Below are 12,621 nucleotides of genomic sequence, written 5' to 3'. Positions count from 1 at the left end.
TTCACGTCAAATCAGAAACTTGAAACATTCTCTTGACTCCGCAACAACATTATCCAGGAACACATGCTTCTGCCCCTCTGAATGTCAAACACCTATATCACATAATGCCACTTTATCTATACCGAAATCCTAGGTCCAGTTAAACTTCCTTTGGTCTGTTCAACTGAACAGGAGGCATCCCATCCAAGAAGACACAGTTATGATGGTGCTGTTAAACCACGCCATCTCAGTGATCACTTTCACTTACCTCATGACACTGACAACTGTTGCTGAATGATATACTCAAGTTTTAGCTTAATCATCAAAAAAAGCATCTTGACACTCAAGGCTGATTGATTCATACACCTGTGTTTTGCTTCAAAGAAATCTTGCCTTTGTCTGTCGACCACTAAACAGGTGCTATGTCCATCATGATATGTTCTCCCATATGGGTGTTTTACAAAGTTCAAAGATCACTTTTTCTCCAACACAAATTAATGTTTCAACATTCATGATTGTGGTGAATTTCAGAGTCAGTTGTCAGGAAGGTAGTACAAGCCTTTAGGAAAGGAGTATCATATATTTTGTTTATGTAAGTAATGCAAATATAAATACATACACAATTATGCATTTTAGGTATTGATATGCTTGTTGAAGTAATTACGTATTTTTCAATCTCACATTACAATATTTATAATAAGTGAGAAATTATTGCTAAATGCCACATCAGCAATCTTGCAGCTTTTTGCGGTGAGAAAATGTCACGGAAAAAAACATAATAAAAGTGATGCTGAAAATCACATTCAAGGGTAATAACTGACTGTTCCGATAAAAATCTATCTCATATATATAATAATGATGATGATAATAATAATGATGTTTGTGATTAAAGATGGAATTAATAATATATGAGTGAGTTGGGTTTTGTTCCAATCTAGCCAAGGTGCATGGACACAAATGCTTTCCATCACTTCATACTTATTATGATGATAATAATGACAATGAATACAATATGTAGAATATTGGTGGGCAAAGACAATAATGTTCCTGCCTCTTATGAATAAAATATTCATAGTTGTCCTGCTGGAAGCTGCATAAATATAAAACCAGTTGAACTAAAACCCTAAACTTTGACACTTGCTTACCTCTGCTTCTTCTTTGTTTTTGCGAACATTTTTAAGTCGGACTTGCAATTTGGCAAGAATTGCTGCTTTCTGGAACACATTCATCATGGTCTTTGGTAAATCCACAAAACTTCTAGATTTCACTTTCCGTGAAACAATTGTCAAGCTGTTCGACAATCCTTGGGGTTCTATCACCTGACTTCAGCCAGTATGATTATAAATCTATATTCAGGTGATATCACATGTATCAAAAACATCAGATACATAAACAACGCCAGTCACTCAATGTTGTTAACATGTAATCAAAATCCAAACTGATGGTTATCCAGATAGTATCTTTGAGTAATACGCAGCCCAGCTTGAACAGGATCCAGTCTGATGCTTGTACACTGAGATGTAACCGACGATGTTTATCAAAATATCAAAAATAACAACTTCAGCATCTCATATTGGTAGTGTTAATTACGGCACTAGTCGTCAATATCACTTCCTCCTCCTTGTAAATTTCTCACATGTCGACATGAAACCAATATCCATTTCCGTGAAATACAATCAAGATTTAATCCGATGTAGCAGAAAGGAAAAACGAAGGAAACGTTTTAATCCGTAATTCCACTTCAGGTTTTGCGAATGTTGAAATGTCTGTTGTAATTAATGCCATGGATAGTAATTAATTTCATCAGATTGAAAATGGGAGTGAAATGTACGCTGGCCACTTTCAGTGCTGGTTTATCTTCATCAATCTCAAGCATCTACTTTGAAATAAAGTCTTGCTTAAGACCAGGCACCAAAGAGATGTTGGTACTGGCTCAAAATCCCATAAAAGAAGAGTCCTTTGAGTTCTGAAAATAGCCACACTAAAGTTGACCGTTTCTCAAATCATTTGATCTCCTGCGATTCTTTCACAGCAAAATTCAACAAATGTGAAACTCTACAAATAAACTGAATAAAAATGTTTAAAAGACATTTTCTCAACACAATTTAATCCTTATACGAGCTTTGTTTTCTCCCATGTGAAAAATATCCTGTTTCTAACACGCCCAATTGATAAAAGTGTTTTCATATTGCTTTCGTCTGTAAAAACCAGTGCGTTTGTGACATATGTCTATTTCGCCAATGACATTGTCAGTTTCAAGATGATAAAGAATACGATCGGTTCATTACTATTATTATGCTACAAGGATTTAGAATATGCAATCTGTTATGTAATACATTTGTAACTCATTTCTTTACGAGAAGTTCCATTCTTTTCTGATGATTAATTATGAAATGTATAACATTTAACTCAAAACAATAAAAATTTCATTCATCCATTCCTTATATGGAAGCAACACTCCTTTACATATCAATGTAGAAGTCATATCTACATAGTTAAAAAAACATGTACAAAATATTGCAAAATTATTCTTCATAAACATTTTTACAAACTTAGACAATTTCTTCAGAACTTTACATATTTAAAGGGGGTCTATGCCATGGCTAATTAGCAGTCCAAGGAAATTTGATTTAAACCCTAAAAGACACTCAATGTTTGTCTTATAAATCAAATTTGATCACGATATCAATCTAGCAGTTTAATTAAACAAAGTCTAAATTCATACATTGATGCATTAGACCTAGGAAATAAATGTGGAATTTAAAAAGCAATTTACTGTAAAACAATTATTAAAAGTCACTATTACACATACAGATCATACACTTTTTGTACATTTCCACCAAATTTTTATTCTTTCATATCTCAGCTCATCCTAAGACAGGAAATTTGGGGGAAAAAATTCTTGAATCTACTACATGATAATTCCCTTGATCTTTTGCTGAGCTCAGTTCACTTCATACAACTTTAATCAGTAAACCCACAATCCAAAATCTTGTAAATAGACAAGGAACAAGTTCCAGAAAAAGAAACAACTTTAAGATAAGAATTTCCTGATACTTGAAAAAATACAAAGAAATAAACAGTTGATGTTCATAAACTTTCTTTTTGAAGTCGCATTAGTCATTATAAATCAAGAGTAATTTGAAAAGTTGTTATTTTCATGAAATGGAAATAAAATCATGCAGTGACCCTCTGAGTGAGATTGCGAAATTTATCAAACTTGGTTCTTTTCACACAAAAAGATAGTATCATTAAATCACTCACAAATCTGTCAAGATTCCATCAAATAGAACACATCCGACAGAGTAATCCCATAATGCACCAGCACTCACAGACACGTTGATAGCAAGAGAAATTGATTAGACCACTTCCTGGTTAAAAAATCCTCTTAATGACTTTCCACGGAACCATTAAACACACCTTAGAGTCAAATTGTAACTTATACAAATCTCAACAGACATTTTCAAAGTTTCAGCTTCTAGAAAAATCCTGAAAACCTGAATGAGATTTTGATATTCACCATGATCCAAACACACATTTGTAGATCTTCAACGTAACTGTTCTTTATGCTATTGTCTCAAAACATAAATAAAAAAACACAGCACTCTGATAAAATCCTACACCAGAACCTGTTACCAGTTCCTTGCCCAACACTGAAAAATATTTTCGAAAACTTATCAGGTAATACCAACTTCTCAAATTCAGTCCAGACCATCAAATTAGAATTTCCATTCATGCGAAATAAAAAAAATCCATAAGAAACAATATCCTCTTCAGAAACATCCACCTGTCCTGTATAACTTCCATGAACGCTTCAACATCGCCAAGTCTTCTCTGCTGCCTAGCTCGACCCACCTCCCTATCTGTGAGGGAAACGGTAAAGACACACGCCTCTTCTTTTTACTCATCAAATGTCGAGCATGGACCATTACCTTCCTCATCCCGACTGTTTAGAATAAAAGACGAGGCAGAAAAAGCATGTGATGACATTTCCAATAAAAAACTTCACCAGAAATAACAGAGGATGGTTGAGCGTCCTATCAACACACCTGTGCAGGATTAGATATGCTGAGCTTAATTTCATGTGCAAATAATCAACGTCAGTTTGAGAAAGGTATTTTTTGTGCTGTACATTTTTTTCGGTTCGTCATGTGAACACTGCTTCAATTTGGTTTCAGATTAGTTTCAAATTAAGTTATATTAAATGAAAGTGTAAATTATATTTTGAAATTCAGTTTGGACTGGACATTTTTTAATATGGTTTTCAAATTTTCATTTTTTCTCAGATCAAATACATTATGCTGAGGACAAATAGAAGGATTAAGACAAAATTGACATTATCAATCATAACTAAAGCAATTGTTTTCTGCAGTGGCCTTTGAAATGCACTTGAAAACATTTTCTCTTGTGAAGCATTGATTATTCTTTTCATTATGCAACTGAGTCTCAAAATTGAACAGTTGGTCGAGAAATTTGTATATCAAGCAATTTCTTCAAGATTGAATTCCGTGAAATTATTGGGACATGTGAATCTTATTCAGATGTGAAAGGGGAATAATCTAAATGCAATACAATGTCTTCAGGATGATGTCTTGCATGGATGTAATTGATTTGTTTTATTCAATAGTTTTTTCCAGCAGTATAATAAAAAACTGTGCTAACAAAAAACAAAAATTCTTTCCAAAGGAACACAACTACTAGAACATTAAAACTTTTCTTAAAACATTATTTTTGGAATTTGTTTTAAACATTGACATTTCAACATTCTGAAGTCTTATTTTGGACGTGGAAAGAGTATGCAGTGCATTGGCTGTGCATTAATATCAAGTCACTTATAATATACCGTATTCGACGTAATAAGCGCCCCGCTCTAATAAGCGCCCACGGTGACATTTGCTGATATATTGGCTGGGGAACAATTCCAATTAGCACCCCTTCCGATTGATCAATGTACACAAGACTAATTTATTCGCCTATAATAAGCACTCGTGTGCTATATGCACCCTTAATTATGGGCAATAAAATTCTGGAAAAATATATCTGTCGTACATAAACATTTCAGGCTGTGGGCATAACCATGAAATTTATCTTTCAACTCTGTTTTTTTTTCACCAAAATAATATTCTAATAAGAGCCCACTATTTATAATTTTGAGAGCGCCCTGGGCGCTTATTATGTCGAATACGGTAAATAGTGGGACTTCACAGTGAAGGTTTGCTGTATCCATGGTGACTCAAGCGTGGATTGGCTGATCAAAATGTCTGACAAGTTGGAGTTATCCATCAAGTCTATCAAGTAAGTTTCTGCAAACACATTTGGCTGACAATGAGACAAAGCCAACAGAGATCCATCTTCCCGAGGCAAGGGCATTAACTGACTATAAAAGTCCAGTTTCCACCCTTGCCGGACAAGGCTGGAATTTCCAGACTCGATCGTAGCGCCACCAGTGGCTATTATGAGTTATGTCCCTTCTATGTTCCTCCTATTGACCAATCAAATTCCATCTCTCATAGAACACTTGCATTTGCTTCAAACAAAATGGCAGTGCCCAGTGAAGATGATCTGCTCGATGATCAAGATCTATATTGTAATAAAACGATGATGTCACTTGATTGTGATGTCTTGGTATTCGATGACTTCACAATGGCCTGCAAACCATTGTGCTGCCATTTATATTGAAGCAATATCTCCTAGGAGATTCTGCTTGAACTGACCCAAGGCATATCTGCGGAAGCTATCTCACAAGTCTTTGAAATTACTCCCAAATTTGTCAATGAGTGAGTGAGTTGGGTTTTATGCCACTTTAAACAGTGTTGTACTTACAGCCTGGTGTGTCAACTCACTATTGGAGGAGTCAATGAGTGTGTTTTTATTATCTGCTGACGTGTTACTTGACTCCATTTGCACAACATATGTTGCTTGCACAGAACCCTGCCTGTTTCGATACATTCAAACGGCTTAGTCAGAATAGATCATGACACATACAAACACTTTCATCCCATGTTTTGGATGATAAAGGTGACACCCTGACACCTTGAGAAACCCTGATGCCTGGTCCGCCCAGTGTATTTTGGTTCACTCATCTAGTCTTGGTGACTAGTCGGCGTAATCTTAGGTGGTGGTAGTGAATTAAGAATTGTTGGTTGTTTGTTGTTTAACCGCACACACAGCAATATTCCAGTTATTTGATGTCAGTCTGTAAATAATCTCGCCTTGACCAGACAACCCAGTGATTGATAGCATGAGCATCCATCCACGCAACTGGGTTACGATGACATGCATCAACCTAGTCAGCGGGCCTGACCACCCGATCCCGTTAGTCACCTCTTATGACAAGCATGGGTTGCTGAAGACCTATTCATTCTTCACAGGTCGAATAAAGAATTGACTTCAATCAGTTTTGAACTTATTGTGGTATGAATGGAAAAAACAGTGTGAACACAGATTTCAATTATATAAAGTTATTAACACAGTAACATATTGATGTTATTTCTGATCTAAATATGTCAACAACAATAACTTCCCAGGCTGCTTATTTGATCATGAACACACAAAAACTGCAGACAACAAAGATCTTTACAACTTAATGCAACACAAGCCTCGGCCATTCTATTATCAACCACACAAGAAAAAGTAGTCCATTATTTGGCACGTCCTACTTTTATTTTTTTTATGGAAATATAAATGCAAAAACAGTTGCATGATTAGCCAATCAAATGAAACAGAATCACTTGAGTTTAACGTCATGTTCAAGATTACTGCACTTATAGAGTGACATGCATGCATGTGTGCCTGTGTGTGTGTGTGTGTGTGTGCAAGTGTCCATGTGTGTGTGTGTGTGTGTGTGTGTGTGTGTGTGTGTGTGTGTGTGTGTGTGTGTGTGTGTGTGTGTGTGTGTGTGTGTGTGTGTGTGTGTGTGTGTGTGTGTGTGTGTGTGCATGTGATAAACAGTAGGTACACAGCTAGTCATCTGTAAGAACAATACTTTGATAACAGGTTGTAATATGTTAGGTGAGAGCTTGATAATTTCCTTCCACAGACGTTAACAACAAACATGGCCGACTCCATGTTCCAAATCCCACGACAACTGGGCTCACAAAAGACTTATACACCATGACAGCACGGCAACAAGGAAAGGCTTTGCGTAACCATCAAGGACCCTGTACCGGTCCTTCTCATGGTGTAACATTTATACTAAGTTTTCATGTAATTATAGAACAGCAAGTGATATATATATTAGGATCCAGGGAAAATGCAGATACAAAATATTAGTTTCAATCATAGCTTTTAGATAAAAACTAGCCAAAGAAACAAGAACCCATCCCCCAGACATACTACTTAATAAGACAAAAGTTATGTCTACATAGTTTAATAGATTGTCTTGAACTATTTGCAAGTGTTTTAACTGTCAGATGACACCAGAAAGCGGATTTCAGTTCTAGTTGCCCACTCTTGTTAAAGTCTTCAGTCCATCGACATATTCGGTCAGCACTTTTTCCAACGTTGTTAGCAATTGCTTTATGTCCCAGTACCATTGATCACAACTTAATAACAAGTAAATAAATGTGAAGGTTTGTTATAAAAGCACTTGCTGTGGATGCAATTATTACAAGAAAACTTAGGATAAATGTTACATCATGACACCTCCTAAAATATGCACAGAGGAATTTCCGAAACAATCCCAATCCTGGCTGAGTCATGTGTGTTGTGTGCATTCATCTGCAGTGTCAGGCTGGATATAAACTTCCTCACAATCTGGACTCCATTGTGTGAAGAGTTGGACAAATGCTGAAGTGCATGCTGGGATAGGCATGATGACACGATGATCATCGCTATCCTGTGATCTGGTTGGATTTGTCGCAGATGTTAAAGATTGAATTTGACCACCCATGTGAATGGTATTTTTGTCATTTATCTAAGAAAAGGTGGGACTGAGATTTTTCTTCCATGAGTGCACCAAAAAGGTTGCCCCTCCCAAAAGTGCTCAAGTTTTTAATTGACCTTCTCTGAGAAAGTAAAAAGTAATTTTATAAGAAAATCAAATAAATATTATTCAAATTTAAAACACATCCCTTCCTTAAACCCCATCCCTGAGCCACGGGCACCAGGGGCCCGTAGGGAGTCATTTACGGTGACACAATGACAATGGCTGGGTTCTAATCCCAGATTCTCAAAATTATGATCCTTGGTCTATTTGTTTGTTCAACACTGCACTCAGCAAGATTCCAGCTATATGAGTATGGACCAGACAGTCCAGTGATTGATATTATCAGCATCGATCCACGAAATTGGGACACAAGGACATGCAATCAACCAAGCCACCAAGCCTCGCCACCTGATCCATAGGTTGCTGGGTAGACTTGCACAAGTTTCTAAGACAATAATTATTAGTTTAAATCATAATTTCTAAATTATGTAAATTATAAGAGCAAGTGATCCCTGTCCACATATCTAGACTTGCCTATTGGGAGGATAGAATAGGTACACATCCATTGACTTTGCTTTCAGTGCAGCCTTGGAGCAAGGCTAGTTGCTAGGGACCAACTCCAACTCAGAATCCATGCGTTCCTTGGTCTGTGAGTAACCTGCTTATCTGTGAGATTAATCAAGATGGTAAATGTCTGTGATCTGCGCCACTTTGAGCTCCCCATTAAAACTGTTGTGCAGCACTATTACTGAAATATTGTTCAGGGCGGTATAGCCCCATGATACAACTAGAACACACTCACTCACTCACTCAAGGCAATGTCAAACCAAACTCCTTGTCCCTTAACCTCTATTGCTGACCCCTATTCCCTGACCCCTAAATAACTGACAGGCCCCACACGGTACTTCAGTTTTATGCAACATTTAACTGAGTATTATTCATGACATAAAACAGTTCACTGATATATGTTTCATTCCTGTGTGTAAATGACATAGCTTTGATTAGAAATATTTATTTCCTCATGTTTATTTGAACATGACTGCAATTCAAGTGAAACATGGAACTGATGTCCACAATGGAAGATGGCCGCCTCCGTGGTCTAGTGATAAAGCATCCGCCCAGAGAACAAAAGTTCCAGGGTTCCTGGTCACATCATACCAAAAGACGTTCATAGATGTTACTTGTTGTTACCCTGCCTGGCACTCAGTATTAAGGGGCTAAAACAAGGACTGGTCTCTCTCTCTCTCTGCATGCAAGTATGAGTGTGTGTGTGAGCATGTGTGTCTGCTTGTACTTATCTGGACTATTGCTGACTTTCATCGTGGTTGCCCACCGCAAAACATGCTGCAGTTTAACACGGATACCCAACTCATTATATTGAATTCGAGCCAACCAGTCCTTGTTTTATCACCTTAATACTGAGCGCCATTCAGGGTAACAACAAGTACCATCTTTGAACATCTTTTGGTATGAACAGGGCTTGAACCACCGGCCTTCCGCTAAATTTGTTAAGTAAACCTCTGATCAATGATTCAACACTAAGTCATGGATCCTGTAATCTTACTATTCCAAATATCCAGAAAAAAATTACTCTCTGTAATGTATATTTATTTTCCGTGAAATCTGGTAATGTATAAAACCTAGGAAACTGCATCAGCCATCTATACACCTCGTTCTCAGTACATGAGTGATCAAGTGTTGTGATAATGAAATACATACTTGTTCATTTCCTACAATAACTTTATTCTCCATAAACTTAACCAGGTGAGCAACACGTGGCTCTCGTCAATGGCAGCTTATAGGCAGCCCCACCAAACACAGCCTGTGGATAACCTCAAACAGTCCTTTATGATTATAACATCCATCGAATAATGTTCCCCACCAGAATGTTGAAAGCTGAAGTGCTTACTGATATCAACAGGTTCACCATTGTGGAGTTATCAATACCCCTGTTTTCAGAGTGTAGGATATGAAGCCACTTTATAGTGGTGTCATATACAGCGTCTGACATCCGATTCAACCTGATTACATCTGAACTAGACCCGTGAAGATCCGGAGTAGAATAGGTCTTCCTCAACCCATGCTTGCCGTAAAAGGCAACTATGCTTGTCTTAAGAGGCAGCTAACAGGATCGGATGGTCAGGCTTGCTGACTTGGTTGATGCATTTCATCGTATTCCAATTGCGTGGATCAATGTTCATGATATCAATCACTGGATTGTCTGGTCCAGACTCGATTATTTACAGACCGGCGTCATAAAGCTGGAATACTGCTGAGTGTGGCATTAACAAAAAACAAACAAACAACATCTAAACTAACCATCAAACCCAATTTATGGATAACAACTTCTTTATTTTACTGTAACGATGATGTCTCCAAAACCGAAACGTCGCCATGACAGTAAAATAAAGAAGTTGTTCTCCAAAACTTGTGTCTACTTTGTTATCCATCACCTTCTAAGAAATGTCTATCAAACAATTTAACCATCAGTCAACAAAAAGCAAATATACCACATTATACCTTTATTCATTGTTTTCACTCATGTCTTTACTAATAAAGTCTTTACTCAATGTACCTTTACTCAAAGACAACTGGGAGTTCAACACATCCAGTTTGACACATCCAGTTTTTGAGGACCAGATTGGTCGACACAACCAGGGATTCAACACATCTGAGACAACAGGGTTTGTTTTTAGCCCTCTTGAACTTATTGTCCTGTTGTCTCATCCTATATTAATGTGTGCCCATTCCATATTGTCTCACTCTGTATTTTTCAGCATTCCTCCATACTCTTATCAGTTTGTGCTGAATCAGCTTTTAAGATTAAAACCAAACCTCTGTCACACCAGTCCCCTAATTTCTTGGACATGCCAGAAACCCATGATTGTGGGTTCAAATTCCAGTTTATCCAATTATAGCAATGTTAAATTAATTTATGCAGTACCGTGAAGATCCGGGGTAGAATAGGTCTTCAGTAATCCATGCTTGCCGTAAAAGGCGACTATGCTCGTCGTAAGAGGCGACTATGCTCGTCGTAAGAGGCGACTATAACGGCATTGGGTGGTCAGGCTTGCTGACTTGGTTGATACATGTCATGGTATCCGAATGGCATGTTTCTGTATACACATGTATACCCCAGGTACCTTTCTGTATACACATGTATACCCCAGGTACTTTTCTGTATACATATGTATAACCCAGGTACCTTTCTGTATACACATGTATAACCCAGGTACCTTTCTGTATACACATGTATAACCCAGGTACTTTTCTGTATACACATGTATAACCCAGGTACCTTTCTGTATACACATGTATACCCCAGGTACTTTTCTGTATACACATGTATACCCCAGATACCTTTCTGTATACACATGTATACCCCAGGTACCTTTCTGTATACACATGTATAACCCAGGTACATTTCTGTATACACACATATACCCCAGGTACTTTTCTGTATACACATGTATAACCCAGGTACCTTTCTGTATACACAGGTATACCAAAGGTACCTTTCTGTGTACACATGTATACCCCAGGTACCTTTCTGTATACACATGTATACCCCAGGTACCTTTCTGTATACACATGTATAACCCAGGTACATTTCTGTATACACACATATACCCCAGGTACTTTTCTGTATACACATGTATAACCCAGGTACCTTTCTGTATACACAGGTATACCAAAGGTACCTTTCTGTGTACACATGTATACCCCAGGTACCTTTCTGTACACACATGTATACCCCAGGTACCTTTCTGTATACACATGTATACCCCAGGTACCTTTCTGTATACATATGTATAACCCAGGTACCTTTCTGTATACACATGTTTAACCCAGGTACCTTTCTCTATACACATGTATACCCCAGGTACATTTCTGTATACACAAATGTCCCCCAGGTACCATTCTCTATAGAAAAATGTACCCTAGCATGGCAATATTAACAACGCTTAAGTCAGGATTCTGGGGGATTAAGGTGAACAACACCCTTGCAGCACATTGCACACACGACTGAGTTTACAGCCAAACTGGATTGGTTTCACTCATTGTGGAAATAGTATCATACCTGTGCCATACCAGGGTATATTTGTGTGTAGAGAGAGGTCAATGACCCCAACAGTAGATAATGACATCACGCTCATTGATGTTGACTTGCCCAATGTCAGCTTAATTCTCAACACAGTTCTTTCAAAGATGCTTCTTCTTAAAAGGTACCAGTGATTCAGTGATGATACCGCAGGCTCCAAAGATCATGTCAGTCCGTCAGTGACATAAGCCTCTGGTCTGAAGTCTGTGTCAACTAAAACACCCTATGGTATAAACTAATTCAAGACAATCATGTCATACTCACAACCTATATCACACAGTTCCAGGCATTTCTGCAGAAAAAGTATCAAAACTCTGCCGTAAAAATACCAAAATTCTGCGATAAAATTACCAAAAGTCTGCTGTAAAAACAGAACCATTTCCCCCTCGTAAATTAATACAAAGTTTTAACATGTCAACTTTATGTAGTCATAATACTACAAGAAAGTGAGAATTATTTATTTCGAATTTCGTTTTAATCTAGGATTCATTATTTGTATGTTTGAAACATATGTTAAATGTTTTAGCATCATTCAAGTACAAAATAAGATAGAGAAGCTTGAAAATAATGAAAACTATGGTAGAAGAAGGTAAATTCCATGATTTTTCTGCAG

The sequence above is a fragment of the Haliotis rufescens genome, unplaced genomic scaffold (assembly GCF_023055435.1).
Source record: "Haliotis rufescens isolate VD_foot unplaced genomic scaffold, xgHalRufe1.0.p SCAF_5, whole genome shotgun sequence".
NCBI classification, from domain to species: domain Eukaryota; kingdom Metazoa; phylum Mollusca; class Gastropoda; order Lepetellida; family Haliotidae; genus Haliotis; species Haliotis rufescens.
The sequence above is the reverse complement of the archived record's forward strand: the minus strand, read 5'-3'. Positions refer to the sequence as shown.